The sequence below is a fragment of the Diadema antillarum genome, unplaced genomic scaffold (assembly GCF_040938485.1).
Source record: "Diadema antillarum isolate AM-2024a unplaced genomic scaffold, OU_Dant_1.0 scf00000038, whole genome shotgun sequence".
NCBI lineage: Eukaryota > Metazoa > Echinodermata > Echinoidea > Diadematoida > Diadematidae > Diadema > Diadema antillarum.
The window spans coordinates 691,575-713,745 of NW_027270927.1; the positions used below are offsets into that span (position 1 = coordinate 691,575).

Genomic DNA, 22,171 nt, shown 5'->3' on the forward strand with positions numbered 1-22,171 from the left:
CATCTTGGATCAACCTTAGAGGCCTTGAATTTGTCTACGTAGCTAATCAATGATCCTTCATTCGGCACGAGAAAAGTTAGATTGCGCGTGTAACCATAACGCTGAAGAATGGATGTCATCGTAGAAGATCCTGTTTTGTGAGTTTTGATAAACACAATCGGTTTGTCGTCTCCGCCTAGACGCTTGGAACTTACAGTCAAATGATTGTCTTCCAGACTTTCAGTGGAGGTCCCAATGATCATGGCAGTTTCATTGATCACCCCAGCAACATTCGTAGCAGGTCTGATGAAAGACAAGCAAGAATGTTTCATTGTAAACAAAGATGTTATAATGCAACAAGTAAAAATCATCAACGTGTTGTTACAAAGGATTATTTACAGGTGAGAGTGGGAGTATACATTAGCGGAACCCCACATTTTTCAGTACATTCTAAACTATATTATACATGTTCATGTCATCTCAAAATTAACATTAGAATATAATGTGAAAGAAACGAAAATCATCTGTACATATGGTCATGATTTTATTTACAAAAAAAAACTTCTTCATGACATAATAATACTAACGAAAGTATTAGAATACATGCACTTACCGACTGGGTTCCATTCTAGACACGACAAGCAATGGGTATCGGACACGGTGAGCAGAGAGAAGGACCCAGATCACTGTACAAGTCATCAGGATGGTGAGAAGGGCGACACGTTTTAGTGATACCATGGTGGATCGTACAGCCATTAAACTTGAGAGTAATTGCCTATCTCAAACACGTTTTGCGTTCATTTCCTGCAAAGATTCGAAGGATAAAATTGGACAAATCTGAGTTAGATTGAAATAACCCTCTTATTGGAAACAAGTATGTAGGGTGTTTAACTGCGTCACATAAAATACAAAATGGCGTCTACAAATCGAAATAGCCTGGCTTGCTAGAGCAAATGGTGAAACAGCCAATTACAAGACATTAACAGTAATGTGAAGGAAATGTACGCCAGCAGCTACCAGTCACGTTTCGCTGAATTTCTGGCAAGTTGACATTTCATTTATACCGAGTAATTTGAAATGAGATGGAGAGAGGAAAAAAAAAAAGGGGGGGGGGGACAGAAGAGCCCTATACATAGGACTGAGCTTGCAAGAGCTCCTTTTCATGATTTTTTTTTGCCTATTTTTAAACCGAAAACATTAAGTACAACTATGAATTTCCCTTCTTATTTGACATTTTGGTTTTGTATAACCGGTGCTCTTGGACGGTATCATTACAATGCACACGTCTGCTCCTTGAATCGACAATTTCCTTTGTTCATGATTATTTTGGGCAATCCAACCTCCGTAACTATTCCACATTAATGTACGTTGTTAATTTCATGGTGTATATTCTAGCTTGCTGGAGATACCACAAACTTTTCAAAATACTGCGCCTTGAAATACCTGATCTAGGTCATACACAAAACAAACAAACAAACGAACGAACGAAGATATCATGACTTAAAGTGACGATACAGTTTTGGTTGAGATGGGACTTCAGGTTTCCAACTTTTGTTTGTGAGTTCTTTTTTGTGAGCTAATGAAACACCTCATGAAATATGACACAGCATACAACTCTAAGTCTTATCACATACAAAGCACCTGACTAAAAACAAATTGTTAATTCTTTTTATAAAATGGGTTCAAGAATGTAGCCAATTGGAAGCGCTGAAATGAGTCACGTGTGCATGTATTAATTTCTTACTATCATACACGGCCTGACGTCACAATGTTTACACGAGCAGTGCGCACTCAATCAGTTGTTACGAGTGCGTCGCGCGCTACTATACGCGCTGTCAATCCTGTAAACAACTTCTAGTTCGGGCTGCCGGCCGGCCTTTCTTGTGTGCATAACATGTGTGGCGTACGTATACTCTTATACGTACAGTACTTATTATGTGCGGGATTCTTGAGCGAGTGCTACATGTAGCTGACTGGTATTGACCCACAAAGGTACGTGAAAAATGCTGTTAGTTTTCGACCCATTTTATAAAACAAATGATGCACAGGATTATTTCGTGGCGTTAGTGGAGATGCAGCTCACTCTCGGGTATAGTAGTGCAACATGCACTCGGCTTCGCCTCGTGCATGTTTCACAATTGTAGATACCCTCGAGTGCGCTAAATCTTCGCTAACGCACTCTATCCTGTGCATCATTTGTATAATAACGCATTGATATTGCCTCACATGATATTTACTGTAATATTGTTTGGGATAACAATGGTTCCATCAAAATCAATACCATTTTGCTTTTACAGAAACGTGCAGTACGAATTATCACTGGTTCTCACTATTAAGCACACACTGATTCGCTGTTCCATGATTTAAAGACTTTCAAAATCACTGATCTACACATTATGGCAAACTACAATATTTATGTATTATTACCTATACCCACCTATACCCACCTCCAGCACTCACCAAATATTCCACCCGTCATGCAGCTGATTATCATTTGAAAACTCCCAAACTTCTTCCAGCACATTATATCTATGAGACATTATGGACAATAATCCCAGATGTATGGAACTCGTTGTCTGAGGATTTTAGGCGCAATGTTCTCTTCGCAGTTTGAAATTATCTTACCTAAAAGTTTTTTTTTAAAGAAAGAAAACAACAAAACAAAGCATCATACTAATAATTATTCCACTCGTTAATCTATAGTTGTATATTTCAGTATTATCTCCACTGCTGTTGCCCACTTTACTATTTAAGCTCAAAGGTTCAACATACAGAACTCCTTGGTGAAATTCTTTGTGTTTGCTATTATAGAATATAGCTCCAATCTTTCAACCACGGTTAAAATTGTTTCTCCCCTGTCTCTATTTCAGGTATCTCCTTCTCTGCCCTTCGTATTTATCTCGTTATACCGTATAGTCCTATATGTTGAACGTAAAGTATTCCATCCCCCACACATGTAAAATAATATAGGTTGAAGTGATTTCCTTTCTTTTTCCTGTCGTTCCTCCTTCAGTTCCATTTAGAACTTCGATTTTTCTTATGCATTATGTTACACAAGGCTGCCATCCCAGTCAAGCACATTGCTTATTGATGACGGTCTCCTCCACTGTCTTGTACCTTGAAATATATGATTGTTCACACGTATGTCATTTCCTTTTCTGTACCTGTAGTCTTTATCATGTTACGAGTACGATTAGAAGTCTCTGATTTTGTCATTTTCATTGTGTATTTGTGTGTGTTTCTGTATATTTGTACAAGTATACAGACAAATGAAATTAAACAGATACTGAAACTGAATAACAGTAATCATCATTTTCGAGACATCTGTATGTACTCATTAAGATGCGCATAATCAGGTGGCGGCCGATCTCGTGGTTGTATTTTGTTGAAAGTCCATTCGTTATGTGTAGGTCCGTGATTTTTCCCACAGCGTCTGTATAGCTCCACGGTCATACGAAGGCAGTACGTGAAAAGGCTGTGTGCTGATGAACCAGCCTGATTACCGAGGCTAATTCCGGTGAGATATTGTTCATATTGTAACTGACTACGATAATGTTAATGAGGTAGCCCCCCTCTTTGGAAAGAACACATGATAAACACTGCTGTTTTTCTATTCACCTTATGTCTCGAATGCGTCCCATACCTATGGCACGAAAAAAACCCATTATTATTATATGCATGACGAAAACTGAAGTGGTTTATTCGTTACAGACCTATTCAGTTTGGGTGCTTTTTTTATATTCATATCTATTTCAGCCATAACGGGGGTTTCAGCATGCTTATTACTATCATAAGAATAGTTGATTTATGTTTTGACATAGCAATGTGCCTGACTCATTTTCATAACCCATTGTATCATCTGTTCTTCTTTTGGAAGCCCCCCCCCCCCCCCCCCCCCAGTTACGGCCGACCAATCAAAGATACAACGTTTTATAACCAAATAGGTCTATTCACAGCAGGCCCACCGTTCCTGTTAAAGGGACATTCCAGACGATTTTCATAATTTCACATCATGTAGTATATAAATTGACAGCTCCATGTATAGATTTGTAGAATTTATTGTGGTTCTTGAGCAGAGAACCAATACTTTTAAAATCCTTAAACAAATTACAATGAACAAGGATGATGACATAGGAGGTTCACATATTTCAGAAATGTAGCAGTATATTCCATTACAATACCGCTTGCTTCGAGTTCACCTGTGTATGATCTATGCATGCCTTCTTTTTTTGTTCTGCTTCCGTCAGCCACAACTCATGCATACTTATGGTGACTCTGCCATGTCATCATCCATGTTCATTGCAATTTGTTCTAAATTTTGAAAATATTTTTATTCTTCATCCCAATTATCACAAATTCTGAAAGTCTGTCCTTAGTATAACTAATTTATAGTTGTTCAAATGAAAAAATTTGAAAATCATCCGGAGGTCTCCTTTAACTATGGCAGGATTTTCTAGTCGAGAAATTCAAATTCATTTTTGTTATTACTAATACTATCACCATTACTCCTACTGCTTTATCATACTGGCCACTTCTAGAATGGTAAGTCTATATGAAGGTAAAATACAGTAATGTTTATCAGTGCACAGATTGAAGGGGGTTCACTTCCCTGCTTCAGTCTTGGTTTTCAAGTAACACAATTAGAAACATTTGCTCACAGACCTCCTCTCCACATCGAGACTAGCCTTTTGTCAAGGCCATCTCGCTAATGGTGAAGAGAGCCCAGCTGAGTGGGGCAGCGCGAGGATTCGGCTGGGCTCGCTTCGCTCGCCCGTTACAGCAAGAGAGCCTACATCGAGACCAAAACGTGTGCAGTACCACGTACCTTATCTTGTATGTTTGTTTCTTTCTTTTTTATGATGATTTTCTTCACATGAGCTCTGTAGTTCTGTGATAGAGAACGGAATACAGAATTTGTGTGTTTCGGAAAAATGAACCTTAGCAATAACGAACGTTATTTCATTTTCCGATTAACAAATTTGTGGAATAACGAACACCACCCAAACAGTAGGAATTGGCAGTTATCTTACTCTAAAAGTGATAATCTTTGAACTGACTTTAACACAAACTTTTTTTTTTCTTAGCGGATTGATTACTTATTATTGATAGACTAGTTTGGATGAAACAAATACAGAATGCAAAATACAAAATTCGACCTCTGGCGGACAGTCAATGTCTGCAATAAATGTACATGTACCAATGAATACGTATAATCTAATTGGCGCTGTTACTGATGAAAATGATCGATGTTCAAGTTGCACGGACTTAGGGAAAGTGAAACCCTGCAGGGAACGAGTAAATTAAGAAAACTGACCAGTTGACCTAAATACTCACTTCCTGTTTTCCATTTTCCAAAGGCCAGAACTCTGTGAGCACAGAAAAGACCTATCTAGTCCTGCACTACATGACATGTGAGTAGCCTCAACAAGAAACCGCCAATGTTGTTGCATACAGTGGCATTCCCTACTACACGCCCGAGAATTAATCAAGACGTGTTCAGATTTGACAAAAATCAGCTATGAGTTCAAGAATGTAGCCAATGAGAAGAGTTGAAATAACTCACGTGTGCACTCATTTTTTTTTTTCTTACGAAATGTACGGGCGTGCAAAAAAGACCCCGTTTACAGTGCGAGGTTCGGCCGCGGCCGAGCCCGCCTTCATTTCAGTGTAAACGCCCAAAAGGCCAAATGCGGGGCCACAATTGGCCGCGCATTTGGCCACGCTCTGGAGGTGGTCTCGGCCGCGGCCGAGCCGCGGCCGAGCCCGGCCTTTTCTCAGTATAAACGCAAACTGGGCCATATGCGCGGCCAATTTTAGTCTAGCTTCCAAACCCTCTGCCTGTACTTTTTCGTTATTCAGGATATTAACCCCCTCAACGTCGAAAACTAGTATAGTTTAAGGTGGTTTTGTCCTGCGAAGGATTTTTCCTTCGGCAAAGGTCTTTGCCCGAACGGCGACTTCGTCGCCACGGAATCCAGTAGGCAAAGGGTCTGAAAACCAGATTATACCAAATTACGTTTGTTTACAAGCAGAGTGCCACTACAATAAAATATTGAAAGGTTTGAATTAAAAGCGCGGCCGAGCCCGGCTGTGTAAATGGACAAAATTGCGGGGCTCAGCCCTGCAATTGAGGCCGGGCTCGGCCGCGGCTCGGCCCAGCCCCGCACTGTAAACGGGGTCAAAGTTCGCAGAAGAAAAAAATAATGTTCTCTTACAGTGACGTCACCATGTATATAGCATTGAATCAGTTACATAAAAGCGCGCGATCAATCATTTACTCCAAACAACTTCTAAGATCGTGTTCAATATTTGCTCAAAATTGATTATCTTCGGACATCTTGACTTTGGAGAAAGTTCTACGTGTAGCTGACTGGTATTTACCCCATAAAGGTACATGAATGACAGTTACTGACTTATTTATAAATCAAATAATGCACATGTTTATCTCACTAGTGTCGCGCAACATGCACTCGGCTGCGTTTTACCTGTACATTACTTTGTACATTAACCAACTGAATCCCGTATTCTGTCTTAAGACAAGAGAGCGTACGTAGTGTCAAGGTTGATTTTCTCGTTGTTTTCCACAAGTCTTTTATTCCGAAGGTTTGCTCATCTGAAAATGGGATAAGGTTCCTTATTCCGAAGATTCGTAGAACCGAAAACGAAATAAGGTTCGTAATTCCGAATGTATGTTAATGCCCACCGTCTTTACAGTTTTGGATCGAACCTTCGGAATAACGAACCTCTAGGTAAAGGGAATTTGTGTGTATCGGCTTAACGAACCTCCAGAATTACGAATCTGATTTAATTTTTCGGATTTACCAACCTTCAGAATAACAAACATTACCATGTTTTCTACGACGCCAGTGAGCGCAGCGCAGGTATTTGAATTATAGGAGCCTGCATGATGCTTTGCACGGCCCGAGTTCAGTCTTGTGGTGAGAGACAGGTTGCAAAAGTACGCAGACCCACCGTAGGTCACAGAGTGCAGAGGAAGCGCAATGGACCTCTGGATTTCCAGTTTCGAGATAGGTGGACAATCAGTCGTTTTCGCCGTATATCCCATTACAGGGATGCTTTCTCAAAACATACAGTGAGTTAAGTGAAAGCAGAAATGAAATGTGAAACACAACGGTGAAAGTATGAAGAAGTTTCTCATTAAGCCACTCGATCGGACCGTCATCCTAAAATCCTATGATGTTGTCTTTGGAAATGAATGAATTCAGAGGGCAGAAGTCATGTCAACCTGTATTTGATTTCACACACACACACACACACACACACACACACACACACACACACAGAGTATTGATGTATGTCCATGATTTTAATCCTAGCTCCTACCATGGACCTAATATACATGGATTGACTGTTCACGGCAGTCTTTCTTTGATGTAATCATTGTCGCCGACGCATGATTATGTGCATCTTAATGAGTACATTCAGGTTTCTGGACAAAAACGATTGTGTGATCATGTATCGTCACTAACAACAGAATCGTTTCCTCATTTCAGTCTTGTTTCGCTGATGTGCCTTTTTCAGACGGAAAAGTCTTTGAATAAATACAGATGATGAGGAGCAGCAAAACCTGTGAGAACATGACAATTTTTGTGTCAAAAGATGGGTTAACTGCTGATTCGCACATTTTCGCACACGAATAAGACCTTGCCTAATGGCAAGATATACCTGTTCTCTACCATTACCGACCCTTTTTGCTCTGGAATAAGCTGCGGAAAAGTGAAATATTGAGATCACAAGTGACAATCATTTAGCCAAAATGTTAGCTTTCTTTTAAAAACTACCTGCTTCTCCCACACGAAATTGTTTGAGGTATGATTTCCTAACATACACCACAACTGCACATTCACTTATCTTGATTTTTCTTTAGTTATTTTCTTCTGCGCATATAGTTTTATAGATTTCTCGAATCTCCGTCTTGTTCTTCTCCCGGCTTGCTGGCGGTGACGATGATGGGATCAAAGCAGTGTAGCATTTTAAAAATGTCTTTATGACGCTTTTGAGATATAAAGGTGAATGAATTCATTAACGATACGATGAATGTCCTTGTATATTAGGTACATGCTCCTACCAAGGAGGTTTAAGAGTTGGAGTTCCAACTGGCTGTAATTATTCAAACAGTTGTCAGATTTCTATTGATGTACAAAAGAATTTCACAGGTGCATTTGTGCCTTTGATGATCGATGTTCACAGCCGCCGTCTTGCTGAGCAATCTGAAGATTCATTTTGAACGTTAACATAATATTGACCATATTTTGCTAATTCATTTATTAAATGAAATGAAATTTCACTTTATGATAAAGCATGTAAAACAAAAGTCAATCCCGTGCAGAAACTTGATCAAAAGGGTAAATCAGAGATGTATCATGTGAAAATGTTTAAAACTGTACCATCCTGGAAAGCCTGTTTTATCACTTTTCCACTTAATTCCGACAAATAACATGGAATAATCTTCAAGTATAATTCTTCATTGATAGATATATCAGATTAGTGCCCGGGTATGCCCAGTCGAGTAATTTTCATCTTTATTTCAGCATTTTTGCGCAATTTCTATTGGCACATCCTCGTGTCTGTACCACCTATCTTTTATAAGAAGGGATAGCGAAAAGTAATTACCATCACAAAGACATATCTTCCTTAGAAAGTGGCTGGTGATTATGCAATGAGGCCCGAGTCAATTGTCTTATTATCTGCGTGGCAGATCCTGTTTGGCACATGCTTCAAATATTTTTGAGCGGCGGGATCGAACATCTAGTGAAGGAAATAAGACGGTTGTGACTCCATTCTCTTGAACCTCCTTGCTCCTACGAAAACAATATTCACGTCGATGTCAGGCAGTCTGTCGGATTGCAACAAATGGTAACTTACATACACTTTCGAGTCTTGAATCTTGAGTCTGGTGTCTTAATGTGGTTTAAAAACAACTATTCGAACTATCACACTGCATATTGTATGTTTGAGCATTCATGATAAAAATATTTTCAAATTCTAGTGTTGAGTCTGGAATCTTGTGTCTGAGTTTTAAATGTGTTTGACGCCATAACAGAATTAGGAGTTTTACATGGCTAATGCTACTGGTCAACTCTTGAACTACAGTACCCTATTGGGCATCCCTTTGTATGACAGTATTGAAAGAATGAAATTCTGCAGAGATATTGCCCCACGCATCAGTGGGTAATGGTGTCGACATGCCGACGGTATTCTACTCTCCATACAAATATAACGGCATTTTAGAGTTATTAAAGAGTTATTGTTGTATATCTTTGCAATACCAAGTACTCTTATACTGAATGGGTATGAACTATCACTAAAAAGGGAATTATCGTCATTTTATGTGACTTGATTTTCGTCTAAGATTGGTTTCACTATTACAAGTCCCTCCGCATTGTTACTTCAACTGAACATTGAACAATCAAATCACACCAAATTAATCAAATCGTCTTTGTTATATAACTAAATATTCCTTATTCCCGTTGTACACTGCAAAAACTAGGGTGTTAAATATCTAACACCAGCACAGAATCGAAAAATATTAACACTCTTGGTGTTGATTTTAGGTCCCGTTCAGAAAGAATCACACCAACTGGTGTCGAAATATTCAATTACAGGTTGATGTTAGAGTTTTGGTGTTATTAATTGGTGTTGAAATTGCACATGCGCATAAGTCAGAGAATTCGAGCAAAATCATTGGACGAAAGTTGTCATGTGACCTCGCTCTGCGCTCTCGGATCGCGCTGCTGGCCGGCATTTATGGCTAGCTAGCTAGCTGTGTACAGTGTGCGCGGTGCATGCATATGTTATGTGTAGTATGCATTATCAAGGCCATTTTTTATCGATGAGGTTTTCTTCGCCTTCGGGCCGCGGGTAATGAAAATTCGACTCAATAATATCCTCATTAATCAGCAGTTAAACAGCACAATCATGCCGATAAGTGTAAAGATTTGTTCTGGAGATCGCCGAATCAGAAAGTTGCTGCCACTAAATCCAGAAGACATCGTAGGATTCTTTGAACTGAGTAAGTGTACGGTACCTGTTTTTCAGGTGTTTGTCATGAGTCGACTGTACAATACTGCTAATGCATGTGGAGCATGTGGAGCTGCAGCTAGAGTGCGTGCGACAGCGTTGCACCCAAAAGTACTTCTCCTACTATCCTAGTCTACAGACTACAGGTAGTTTTCTAGACTTAGAATCTAGTAGGTCCTAACGTTAGAAACTAAATCATCCCATTAAATTTAGAGTCTAACTGCTACAACGAGCCTTGGGCTTGGACCAAGCCTTCCTGAACTTGAAGCCTTGAGCCTGGGGACCACGCAAAATACTTCTTTATAAGCGAATTTTGTTTGGCAAGAGGAGTTCATATCATGTGCAAATGTACAAAACTACAATTGAAACCTTATCTACTGGTATGTTATGTGATACAATGCATATAGATCTATAGCCATAGAGTCTAGTGTTACTGTAGTTTTTAGATGATAACTATTTCTCTATTTGTGGTAGGTGTCTATACTTTACGTTAGATCTAGACTCTGTAGTCTAGTCCAGGTCTACAGAAATTACATTATCTTCTTGGATAATCGGTGTGCTCTCCCGATGTGCTCCGCTTGTAGTGGGTGCAACGCTGTCGCTTTTGCAATAGTATGTGTGTAGCTACTGTATAGTGTAGTCTGTAGCTAGTCTGTGCAGCTAGTCTGTTACTAGTGTTAGTCTGTTGGTCTGTTTGTTACTTTAATATTAGTCTGTAGTGTTGGTCTGTTACAAAAATGTGAAAGTTTTTGTTGAACTTGCTCTCATTTAATTCTTTCTTTCTACATCAATTTTGTTCTATCTTGGAACAAGTGATCCTTGGGCTTGGCCGGCCTTGGTAATACCAGGTGTGAGTTAATGAGGTCAAATGTCATCTAGGGGGTCAAAGGTCAAATGATAGGTCTGTTAGTCTGTTACAAAAATGTTAAAGTTTTTGTTGAACTTGCTCTCATTTTTTTATTTCTGCATCAATTTTGTTCTAACTTGGAACGATTGATCCTAGTTGGGTTAATATCAGATTTGAGTTGATACGGATATTGTCAATGGTCATCTTGGGGTCAAAAGGTTACTTGTTTTATTGATTGCAAAATCAGGCGAGACTTGTGCCGGCCATGGTTCGAGAACCACCTTGTTATTACAAAAAAGTTCTTGGTTTGAATGTTTTGAATGATAGGATTTGATAAATTTTATGGACATCTTCAGTAAAAATGTAGGGACAGCTTAAGCCCTAAGGGGGCCGCTCACTTGGTCTAGCCTATCCTGGTCTATCGAGGTAGGCCTTAATACTGTCACAGCCGGGTTCAAAAAATTGCATGGCTATGTAATTCTTTCACCTGGGGTGGCAGTAAGGCCTACCTCTAGACCAGAATAGGCTAGTCCAAGAGCTAGTCTCTAGGTCAATAGGGTTAGAGCACCAGCGAACGACTCCTTTAGGCCTAAGCTTTTCTACATTTTTACTGAAGAAGATGTCAAAAAAATTTATCAAAACCAGTCATTCCACTGGCATTAATCGGGGGGGGGGGGGATAAAGTATGTGATAAATGAGATATGTGTCATTGTATTAACATCATATACTTAAAAAATTGTCAATGTCTTTCCCAAAAACACTGAAAATTGCCAGAATGTTCAAACACACTAGCGGTATAAAAGTTATAATGCTACTACAACTGTAGCTATTATCCTGTCATGAAACCATGCAAACTGCAAAGTATACTTAAGTCATTTTTTATTACATTTGTAAATTGTAATAGTTTTTCTCTCCCCACCCCCCCCCCCTTACAGTCAGAAGAAAATTCAGCATCAGAGATGGCGAAGATCTTGTTTTAGTGGATGAACATGAAGGCTTTAGTATCGACGATGATGTATTGGGAGATATTGTGACCAGCCAGCCTGATGTTAGCCTCATGGTCCTGAAAGAAGATGAAGAATGGTCCAGTAAGTTTTTAATAAGAGCATTACATTTCTGGAGAAGTAAGCAGTATGCGAACAATTATAGGAATGTTCCTTTGAACATTCTCTGTATTTGCAAAAGGTGCTACTGGATACAGCCACTGTGTTAAAATGAACAATTCATTGCAAATTAAAGACAAAGGAAGCTAGTCTTCAGCATTGCAAACTTGCATTTTTGCAGAAATGTTTTCAATGCGATCATCTTGAAATTTGTTGGAAATTTCTATCTATATGTCCTACCCATTCAAGGATGGTATTTATTCATGAATGTACGGCTCACAGTTTCCTGGACCTACATGTGTCTTGAAGACACCTCAATATTGTGAATGTTTGATTTAAAAAACATTTTGGTGTGATGTTTGAGTTGAATGATACTGTCCAAAGGATTACATAAAAAAGAATCTACAAAAGTCTGGAAACTTATCATTGTTCATCGGTGTTGGGTATTACCAGGGAGGTGGCCATCTCCCTGGTATCACCAAGTCCCTGGCTGGTGTAAATTTACTCCTAATTCAAGAAGATCTAGTAATTGCAGTGTTTCTAGTATAGTACGCCTTTTTAATTATTTGTTGTGCCTAGCATTCTTATGCTATAAATGTATGATTACGTATTTCAAATCTGGGCGGACAACTCTGTCAAAGTTTACAACAGTAGCATATGACACGAGTGCTGTTTTTCCCATGGTTGGCCCCAGCTGATAAATACTGTGGGGTAAATACTGGTCTTTGCCGGATATTACCGTCTCGCTATTTATGATGAGAATGGGAAACACAGGGGAATAATCAATAAGTCATTTCATGAATTTTGTTAATAAAGGAATACACAAATCATTGTACATGAAGTATGATTAACCAAAATAATAATAATAATAATAATAATAATTTATGGCAGGAATTCATTCTTATTGCTGGGACAAATTTTTGCGCAACGTTTTCTGATCTATGTATCTGATACCATTTTTGCTGTGTACAAGAATTCGAAAATTGTAGCAGTCACTTGGGAAGGAATTGCTCCTATTGTAAATGTTTACTCCAATCATTCAGTGGCACTTGCTCGACAACTTCTGAAGCAGAATGGAAACTTGACAGTCATGGAGCTCCTGTCATCTTTTGACAGTTCTGACCAGAACAAAGAAGGTATTTTTGCACATTCCCTGGAATGCACCCTCTAATTTCATAAAGAGTCTGAAGTGTCATCAGAAGTTAAAATTAAACCAACCTTATCATTAAACATTCTAGTGATGGTCAATTTTTCATGGAGCATAATCACACTCCCACATAAACACAACACAAATGTGGGCCAGGAAGCTTATTTTCGAGTAGCCATACACAATTTTCCCCACCCTGAGAGGGGACTCCCTCCCGGATCATCCCCTCATCTAGTTATTTCACTCCATAGGATTTTTTTTACAAAAAACAATTTCCAATACTCTGAAAGTATATTGTACTCACTTAAATGTGCATCAGAAAAAGTTTATTTCTAAGATGCCAATTGCTAAATTTTCCCTACCCTTAGATGGGGCAGTCCCTTCCAAACCTTCCCCTGCATTTTACCCATCTAACTTTAACTTTTAACATTTTTAAGTCGTCCAAAGGAAAGACCTTATGCCGTCATATTTGTCCGTCTGTCTCTCCGTCTGTCTGTCAACAATTTGGTATCCACTTTTTCATCGATCTATATCTTGGCTCCGAGTTAACCAAACAAGTTCATATTTGGTATCGGTATCCTTTAGGACTTTCCTGATATTAAGCTCATTTTTGTGTTGAGGTTGAGCTTAAAGGCAAAGATCAAAGGTAATTCAATGTCACATGGGTTATATAAAACAAATGAAAATAGATCTTTCTCGCAATATCTCAAGAACGGTTTGGGCAAACAACTTCAAACTTGGTATATGTATACCTATGGAGGTGACAATGATCTTTGACCTCAACCTTTGACCTTGACCTTTGACCTTGATTAAACATGAAAATAGCTCTTTCTCGTAATATCTCAAGAAAGGTTTGGAGAAACAACTTCAAACTTGGTATATGTATACCTATGGACGTGGCAATGATCTGTGACCTCAAGCTTTGACCTTGACCTTTGACCTTTGCCCTTGATTATTTGTAGACAACATTTTGAATACTGTCCATATTGGCACGGTTTTCAATTACTCGACATTGGACGACTGCTTTGGACGTCGTCCATATTATTATACACTTGGCTTGATTTCTGCTATTCTGATGGCAGAACCCCTTCCCACACACTCCCCCTGCTTTGTCCCTTCACTCCCTCACTCAGTGCCCCCCCCTCCTTTTTGTCTCACCTGAACAAAGTTCTGGCAGAGATTGACATAGTAATCACTTTTCCTGTTGCTGTGTTAGAAAAATGTTAAAGGCTTTTGTTGAACTTGCTCTCATTTCTCTATTTCTGCATCAATTTTGTTCAAACTTGGAACAAATAATCCTTGGGTATTACCAGATGTGAGTTGATGAGGATGATGAGGTGAAAGGTCATCTAGGGGTCAAAAGATCAAATGATGCGAGGCCATGTGCATCATTTTTAGCTCACCTTAGCCGAAGGTTCAAGTGAGCTGTTGCCATCCGTTTTTGTCTGCCGTCCCTTGTCCGTTGTGCGGTGTGCGTCATCTGTAAACTTTTATATTTTCATCTTCTTCTGCAGAACGAATGGTCGGCTTTTAGTCAAACTTGCAGAGAATCATTCTGTTGGGTAGAGTTGTTCAAATGATAACTGTAGCCCCATGGGGGCCCAGGGGGAGGGCCCCCAGGGTGCAAAATTCTCAAAATTTCAAACATCTTCTTCTCCAGATCCACAAGAAGATCAGTCAAGTTGTTTTGTGTGTAGATACCTTTATAAGTAAAGAATGAAAGTTGTTTATGACAACTCCTGTTGTGCCCCCTCCTTGGATTATTCTGTGTCAGTTTTCCTAAGAGTTTTCCCATTCAAATCTCAAAATAATTATATTGCTATAGCGCCCTCTAGACAACTACTGAAACTCCCCTTTAAATGAATGTTGAGTAAAAGTTGCCTTCAATGAGTTTGTACAGAAATTACCAATGAGATTGATAACTCAAAGTTTAATTCATGTCAAAATGAACAGAGCCCATGGAAGTACAAGAATTGTATATTTATTAAAGGAAAAAAAATATTTTAATCTTTTACAAAAAGGGAACAATTAAGCTGTGATCATTCAGAGCATTACAAGTTACATTTCAGTGATCACAGCAAGTTCCGAAAATGACCACAAATTACTCACTGGACCATCTCTTCATGCATGAATGATCAAGGTTTTTAATTATAGACAATCAATGACTACTAATCTGATACATGTGATTGTAATAAAGTATCTGCTCACCATGCACTTGTAAGATTTAGGAATAATCTGCATGTGTATTGTTACTAATTGTTTTGCCAGAGTGTCCAAATGGGGGGGGGGGGGGGGGGGTAAATGATTTTACATGCAACTGTAGTAACTCAGTGAGTAATCATTTCAGGTGTTCACAGTGAGTTTGACTCTTCATTACAAGGTGAGTATTGATCGAAAACTCACAAAAAAGTGCATGTCCTACTTTTCTCCTACTTTTACTGAAATTTAGCTCCTATTTTTTTTCTCCTACTTTTTCACCATGATCTACTAGAAAGCCTGCTTGATTTTATTATTTTGCATTTTGAAATACAGGATGGAATTCTGGTACATCTGCCATCCTCCTCCTCTTGTGCCTGTTGCCTCCTGCAAGCCAAGGGAGGTCTAAAGCTGCCTCAGCAAAAGTATCCATTTCCTCAGCAATCTCAAGGATTATTCAGTTTCAGAAGGTATGTAGCTTTTCAGTATAAAAGTGGACTATAAATAAATAATGTTATTAGTACCCTCGTCACACCTTGCATGTTCTCACTGCATTCTAGAAAATGTTGCCAAAACTGACTAAATGTGTGTACACAGGGAGTAGATGTAGCAATGGTCTATCTAAGAATTTCATGAATGTGCTTAGACTGGCTTGGACTAAGAGGGTGCTCAAGAACTTTGGGCCTGTTCAAAAACTGAACCTATCCTAAGATTATTAGGAGTGACAATGCGCTAGAACGAGATGGACCTACTGCAAACAGGGTTGCCATACTTCAATCCTACTAGGAATATGTTTCAGCGTGACATTTTCACAGCCCTAAATGTAGAGTTATATCAATAAACAAAAGGTCAGTACTTTTTGCCTCGATATTGGAAATTGATTACAAATTTGCAGCAAGAAAATAATTGTGAAGGAAATTTTAAAATCCTTATTTTCACAGTGTCTCCTTTTGTGTGAGTTGAAATGACTCAACCATATTAGAAAGACTCTTCTCAATCAGATACTTAAAACCTGCTTTGAAAATACTTGCATTTTTTACCAGGCCTCTACAGCCTACCTCTATACGTTTATAAAATTTTCTGTGCAAAGTCCTGGTTGAAGAATGTAGCTACAGTGTATATCTCTGTTCAGTTCATTAACCATAAAGTGAATTGAGCGAGATACAAGTTATAGGGGAGACTACGCTGCACATGGATGTCACCATCATGCACAAGCCCTGTGATTTATGCACTTTTCCTATTTGCTCAAGAGTTATGATGGAGCATCACTTGCAGCCAAGCCTTGATAGTCTGCAACATGCAGCCTGAAGGCCACTGCATATCATACAAATCTTTGGTCGCACAACTTGCCGACTATCATTTTATGAAATAAACAGTGCGTATATTCTGTTGGTAACAGGTTGATGGAGGCATATACTGTACATGGAAGCTCTTTATGCTAATTCTGAGTTGAGGTACCAATCCATCATGCGTGGTCAGGGACCTTTGTAAAGCAACTTCTCAAGTAGGGGATAGCTATGCTAGTGACAGGTAAAAGCATCATGAAATTCTGATGATATTGTGCCTCCATCATAGTGATCACATGACCCAGAAAGCATCACCTGATACTGTAAAACACAATATTTTAGCATCATGAAATTTTCTCGAGTTGCCTCTACATTCATTGTATATACTGTAAAACAAGGAATGTATATGCAATTTAAGTTTGTGAATTTCGGGCGCTAAGATTTGTGAAATTAAAATGCCTGTGAAAGCTCTTGTCTACACTATATGCATTGAACGCCAGTGGCAATTCGCGAAAATTTTCATGTCGCTAATATATCATGTTTTACAGTAGTGTGGACAAGAACTTTCACGTACAAGTTAATTCTGCGAATCTGGGCTCTTGTAAAATTAAAAATGCACGTGAATCTTCCTCGTTTTACAGTAATTGGATGAGAAATGTATTAGCAGCTCCTCATCGAGACCTGGAATAATGGGTAGAAATTGTGGAAAACAAGTTCTGTATCACAAGGGTGATTTTAGTCTTGTTTTACTCTGATGGTGTTTGTGAGAAACAGAATTTAGTATGAGCGCTCTCTTTAGTTTCGCTGATTGGGGATTATACAAAGGTCTTCAACAGATTATGCAGTTACAGGGCACATTTTCCTTCTTAAGAATACAAATACGCTTGTAGATTACAGATGTATATAAGCGACCCTGGGAGAATTACAGGACAAATGAGTTTAACTTGAAAGTAATAGCCATCATCAGAGAAACATATAAATGTGTTTGGGGGGGGGGGGGGGTTCAACTGGGTTCAACTGCACTTGGATTGTAGCTTGAAATAAATAACTACATACATTTCATCCACAACCTGAAAACTATTCAGAAATCTGTTGGAACATTCGCACATTGCTAAACTGTAACATTTACACACAGATATGCACATACTACTTCTGACACTTGTAAGAAGAAGTATCTGAAGCAAAGAAATGGAAATTAGATAAATGTTTTGATTTCTTCACACCTAACCCACATTTTTAAAGGGTTAAATATGGTTACAAAAATATTAGTGAAGATATACCATACTCTATACGCCGGATACTTCATGAGGTTTTTATTTTCACAAATTTCGCAAGTCAGGTGCTATTTGAGAAATTAAAAACACACAAATATAAAGACTCTGATCCTGATATAAATGTGACGCACACGTATGTATTTCTCTGTTCAATACAGTACTCCACGATTTGCGAATTCAACCACTCGCGGGAAGTCTCAATTTGCGAAAATTTAGACTCGCTAAATATATGGCATATACAGTGGAGGGTAAGCCAAGGGGAGCATTTGTAAGTAGAGGATGTTGGAATTTGTGATACTGTGCATGGTTAATTTAATATAGCCATCTGATGTGTATGATGATTATGCCGATAATGATACAAAGTCCCAATTTTGCCAGTTATAACTGCAATCCATGCAAGATAAATGGTAAGCAATTGCAGAAGAATTTACCGTTATTCACAAGACCATGCTTTGTTGTAAGATATACACTGTACCCTCTTCAGCTGAGCATCGTGTTGTACAACAGTAGGCTGGAAGCACATTCATATTAGTCACGATAAATTGTTCCTTGTTGTTGTTATTATTGCACTGATCTTTGAATTGCTTTGATGTTATCAAGCAGACATTTATTCCAACTACCCAGTGTAAGCCCAGAGTTGACTAACCGCTATAAATTCCCCCGCGAGTTTCACATTTTTGCCACCAGTAGGAAACGGGGACGGCGCGACTCGTGTACCTTTGTAAATCATGTAGAAGGGAGGATTTATGAGTTTATCTAGTTGAGAGCACTCAGATCTGATGAGATTGAGCAAAATGATATCTGATGAAATCAGCCAAATTCACCTAAATTGATTAAATTATCTGCATCTTTTCATCTGTAAAGTACATGGCCTGATCTGTATGACTTACAGATTTTTTATTTTTAATCTATTTCTTTTTCTATGTATTTTTCAAAACATGGAACTCAAAATGTGGAGGAGTCAAGTACTATATCTTTGCTTGCCATCAGTCACAAATACAAAACAAGGATACAGTTGTGCTTGTTAAAGATTGTGTGGATTTTTTATTGATTCAGCAAAATGATACTTGTATAATGAAAGTATCGAACCAAATCTAAAGGACGCCTGTAATGAGAAAAAAAATGGCATGCCATCATTTTCTAATAAGCATTTAAGGGATGTGGATTGGGAATGAGTACACAAAAACAACAGGAACAATAAAAATTCATCTTCTTAAAAGGTTTTTGTTTCCTCATAACAACACAACTGAATAATTTTGCAATCGGACATGCTGTTATCTTGTGTGCTCTTCTGCGTAATTTGCCATATGTTTTTTTTTTCTCTCTCTCTGGCTTCTGTAGATTTACATGCATTTCAATAATTAATCAACTGCTTTCCATATGGGCAAGTTTGAATGAGTATTTAAGTGCCTTCAACCGAATAAGTTTGCTTCAGCTGTGCTTTCAGTTTGTGAAAGCCTGTGAATTACCATTATACCAAGATATGATGTAGTCATTGTGGCATTGCTCAGTATTACAGTTCAGTAAAAATGTTAACTTCATTGATTCACAGCTCTTGTTGTATGCAAGATCAATGTATTTCTGTGCATTAGGATTAGAATGCAGCAATATTAGTCTCTGACAGCATTAAAAAGTTCTGCAAAGTCACTGCTGGATGAGAAGACTACTACAGTGTATGATGTATCCGTACAACTGTATAAGGAAAATAAAAAGAGAATTTTACAAAACTTTCTCTGACAGCTTCTCACAACCCCAAAGGGAGGAGGGGGGGTGTGGAAGAGAGGGAGGAGAGGGGGACGGGGGAGGGGGAGGGGGGATAGGGTTGGGGGAAGGGTGGAGTGGTCAGATGAGTGGAGATTGTTTTGAGGAATCCACTTGCGAGATTCTGCCTGCATTTGACCCGAGCTATCCACTGTGCTGGTCAGTACTTGACCACCATTGACCACTATTGGCTACAGCTCTATTGCGGGCATGCAACACTTTGCTACACTAGTTCACCACCGATGTCACTCACAGATGATTGAAATCATCTGTAGTGTCCTGCCTCTTCTCTCTCACATATTGCTTCTAGAATATATGTGACCCGCTACAACAAAAGGATCCTAAAATCACTGACGGCTGAGCCGAGAAAATTGAGTTTGAAGTCGCATCATCAAAATTGGTCGGATTTCTGTTCTTAGCATAATTTTGTAGTCTAATATTTTGTCTATCATCTGCCAAAATTTCGAAGCTAAATGATTAAAGAAAAGGCAAGAAATCAGCATTTTTCCTGGGCCATGATTTTCCGACTTTCAACGCAACAGAAATGTCTCTGAAGATTTGGATTTAGCGCCGCAGCTAGACTCCACCCCTAGCAACGAGAGAGTGATCTTATTGGTCAGTGCCTGGCATCCTGATTAGTGATTGGTCGTGCGTAGACCGCTGGCACTAAGCTTGAATGAACATCATGGAGGTCGCTAGGAGCATGCCTTCTATTGTCAAGCGGTGAAAACTATCTCGCCTCCCCTTGATCATGATAGCGTCGGAAGGAAAACTTTGAAGGCGTTTTTCTCGAAACTCTGATTTCCTCAACCACTTGACATGCGCTAATGAAATCATCGATATCTCCGCAACTGAGTACTTTTAGGGGTTGTGCTATATATGAAATTAAAGTAGAAGAGTAAGGAAGTAATGTCATGCCATTTTCAGAAAATTGCCCTCCCCCAACTTTCGGATCCTTTTGTTGTAGCGGGTCACATATTCTCAATATGGTTTGTTAGTATTATTTCCTTGCTTCTCCTTCTTCACCATCATTCCGTGATCTTTCTACTACAAACAGACAAATATGATGATCATATTGTGAACACTTTCTCACCAAATGATAGAACATGGTAATTTCTAAAGCTTTCCTCAAAGTGATTAAGTTTGCATGACTGATTTCAGCATTACTGATTTGTAACAAATATTAGTGTGTGCTGTACAAATATGTGTATGTGTTATATGTGTGTGTGTGCTGTTTGTATGTGGTTAGTCTTTCAGTGTTGAAAGATGAGTGTAAAAGCAAGCAGGATGTTTCAATGACCCATAAGTTGAGTCATTGGGATGAGATATTTACATTTCATTAGGAACCGATTTATCTTTCAGGAATTCCTCTGAGATCGTTTCAGTCAAAAACATCCATTGCTAAATACGGCATGAGTCGTGTGTAATGAGCAAAACAAATGTGATTAAACTGAATCGTCTGTGCTACGCCTACTGCTGCTCAAAGAACCAAAGTGATTCTCATAGATGAGGCCTCCGTGTTTGAGGTGCTCCACAGCCAGGGTGCGTTCACCGACAGGCGCCGTGCGCAACAATAGGTGCAGTCGGAGGAGTAATCTATTTGATCTTGCAACCAGAGGATAACATACAAGAGCCACGGCGTGATTTAATCTGGAGATTGCTTTACGGGAATCATAGAATATCTCTGAATCAAATTGTTATAGCTCCATCGAAAAAAAAAATGCTAACAAACCTTGAAGCAAGGGGGAAAAAAAGTAGATTCATTTGGTTTGTGACGATGAATATTTACGTCTACAATGATGATGGGATTTGAGGATACAAGCGGCAGGTGGATGCGGGAATGGAAAAGATAAAATAACAAGAACATGCGAAAGCTGCGAGTCAATCACCTGTGAAATGATTCTCTTTTGTTTTGCATGTGAGGTATGAAATGTATTGATATTGATGAAGGAAGGGATTGTTCACTAGGATTTCATGAACCTATTTCCTTGAACAAACATTTGAGCAGCAACACTTGCCCTGCTATAGTAGAACCTGTTACAATAACTAACTCCAGGGGTGTTTTCCGACACCAAATGAAAATAAAGTCTATATCCTTTGTATCCTCATTCTCAATGTTTTGTTTCTATTATGTAACACCTCATGGTGGAAGCGGAAGCAGTAGTATCTTATCCTTCGGGGGGTGGGGATGGGGTTGCTTTCCATATTTTTATGCATTTTTTGTATAGCTACGATAACTGAGCGCATATTAAGCTGTGTTATGTGTGGCTATGTTTGTTTGTTCGCTTGCTTGTTTCTTTCTTTCTTTCTTGAAAAGGAGTTGAGGGATAAGGGTTGAGGGGTGAAGAAGGTAGCAAAGAGATCATTCTTCCATGCATTAGCTGAAACAAAATGCAGTATTAAACTACTTTCTTCATGTTTACCATGGTGATGTGTTACAGAACAACTGATTGTCTGTATGATTTAGCAGCATATTTTGATTTATAAGTATGCAACATAACTAATGGTCAGTAGGTTATGGAAGCAAGTGGTTTATG

The 22,171-nt window shown here is 38.9% G+C and overlaps 1 long non-coding RNA gene across 1 annotated transcript; it reads left to right on the forward strand.

Moving 5' to 3' along the window:
- The first annotated feature begins 11,816 nt into the window (after positions 1-11,816).
- Positions 11,817-15,803, forward strand: LOC139710426 (uncharacterized). Its single transcript, XR_011709458.1, has 3 exons — positions 11,817-11,955; positions 13,014-13,106; positions 15,650-15,803. It is a non-coding gene; the product is annotated as an uncharacterized lncRNA (long non-coding RNA).
- Positions 15,804-22,171: the final 6,368 nt, after the last annotated feature.